This window comes from Anastrepha obliqua, chromosome 5 (assembly GCF_027943255.1).
Source record: "Anastrepha obliqua isolate idAnaObli1 chromosome 5, idAnaObli1_1.0, whole genome shotgun sequence".
NCBI lineage: Eukaryota > Metazoa > Arthropoda > Insecta > Diptera > Tephritidae > Anastrepha > Anastrepha obliqua.
In genome coordinates this window covers 24,985,415-24,987,831 of record NC_072896.1, presented here as the reverse complement: position 1 = coordinate 24,987,831, position 2,417 = coordinate 24,985,415, and positions in this window count along the sequence as shown.

Sequence of the window (2,417 nt, the reverse complement as noted above, 5' to 3'; positions counted from 1 at the left end):
CAAACACTAAATTCAGATCTCTACTCTTAACAAGTGGACCATTTGAAGCTAGCGATTGACCAGCAACGGCCAGTATTGGCCAACAGAAGTGGTGTTGTTGTGTTCCATCAGGACAACGCAAGACCGAACACGTCTGTAGTGGCTTACCAAAAACTCCGGGAGCTTGGTTGGAAAGTTTTAATGCATCCACCATATAGTCCGGACCTGGCACCAAGCGATTACCGCCTTTTTCTTTCATTATAAAACTTCCTGAGTGATAAAAAACTGGTATCAAGAGAAGATTATGAAAATGGATTACTAGAGTTTTTCGCCAATAAGGAACAATACTTATGTGAGAGAGGTATTATGAAGCTACTTTTAAAATGGCAACGAATTATGAAATAAAGCGAGAGATATTTGACCCAAATCAGACAATCCGAAATATCTTAAATAAAGTTTTGAATTTTACGCAAAAATAATAGATTTCTTTGAGTTTTTTTCTAATATTCACCGCTGAGCAAACAGTCCTATTTAAATTAGCGTTTCGGGCTGACTACGGACACGTATTGTGACTAGGACATCGTGCCCATTTATCGTTCAGTGTTTCGGGAGTATAAAGTCTTTCCAAGATTTTCTAATCTACTCTTTACAGGGTTTGATTGAAAAGTAATGAGCCTTCCCGCGCGGAGCGTGTGCCAAGCGATCAACCGAATCGGCTGGTGGAGGAAAATGATGGTTGGACCTTCCCCTTCTACTAGAAACCGATCCCCATTCGCTGGCAACAGCGGTGCAGTCAACATCGCTCCGCGCGTGAAAGTTGTTTTAAAAGTGTGTTAGGATTTTGCAGTGGCGAAAATGCAGCAATCGTTGGAGCAACGTTACTCGATCAAATTTTGCGTAAAGCTAAGCAGTTTGTACCTCCAGGAAGCACTGTAAATGCGGCACTTTACAAAGAAGTGTTTCTTCGGCTGAAAAACTGCGTCGCCGGGCTCGGCCCGACCTCGTCAACAATTGGACCCTTCATCACGACAAAGCGCCGGTGCACACCGCCTTCCTCTGCACCTCTATTTTGAAGAATATTAATTGTATAAGCCAAAAGGTTTAATAGAACTGCTTAAAAAAAATAAGGCTCATTACTTTTCAATCAAACCCTGTAGATATTACATCCGACGTAATTTTTAATTCCCCTAGACGAACTCGAACCTCAAGGAAACTCTTCGTGGCGGCATACAGTAGATCAAGGAAGTTGTAACCGCGATGTTCAACAGATTAACACAGGAGAACTATCAAGGATTTTTTTAAGATGTGAGCAGTATTGGAAAAATTTTGTGAAGCTCGATAATAAAATTTTTCTCGCTACTTAATTTACTTGGGCTTTATTGAGAAATTCCTGAACATTGATTGCCACGCCGAGTGGTCGTTATAGAGTAGTGAAACTTAATAAAATGGTTTCCCACGTTTTTTATATTATAGTATGTTATTTTATTCAAAATACAAAAGTTACTGTAATACTATCTGAATTTTAAGCCCAAAACAATTTTAAAGAGTCACAAAAATATATGAAAATAATACATTTTGATGAAATATTAAAAGGTAAGTACTGAAGTATATTTTTCATCTATATCCCAACTCTTAAATTTGCTGTTGCTCTTCAAATATATACGCAATTAAGACTAAGCACTTTCAAGTATGTGTACACACGCACATATCCATGTACATATCCAATCGTGCTTCCGAAATATTTACTATCACACATTCAATTACAGATGTTACGTATACGCCCTGCACCACTCCACTAGCATGCAAGTTTGAAAATGAAAATACTGTGCATGTGTTTGCTAATTAATTGGCAATTACACTATTTTCAAGCATTTGTGTTAGCTATCGAATGGCAGTACAACTAACAACTAACAGGAACAAGTAAATGCGCTTTATGCTCACATCATAAATTACCGGATGCATTCCATCTCATAAATTTAATTTTAACTCGAAAAATAATTACTTACAAAATTTCTTTCCTTATTCATACTGAAAATGTTTATTAGTATTTTTATTATGCGTTTATTACTTCTACTCTTTCTACCGGAAATTCAAAGACTCCATCCATTCACCCTCTACACAGTAATCATTTCTCTACATCGGATCGCCCACTGTATGCTGTAAGTTGTACTCGCATCCTGTTTGCTGTTGGCAAGTTTATGATGAATTCACTTTGCAGTTTATTTACACAACGGAAACTGGGTAATAAATTTAATGTACTCATCGCTGTGTGGCCCTGCTCAGCGCACACATCATTATTGTGACTGACTTTTAGTACATACATCAAGCTGCATTAAGGAATCGAAGGCGGGAGCCTTGAGCTGGATTTGAGTGGATTTCGCTTTGCTGGCAGGCAGGCAATATGGCAATTTGACATACATACATACAGATATTGGTGA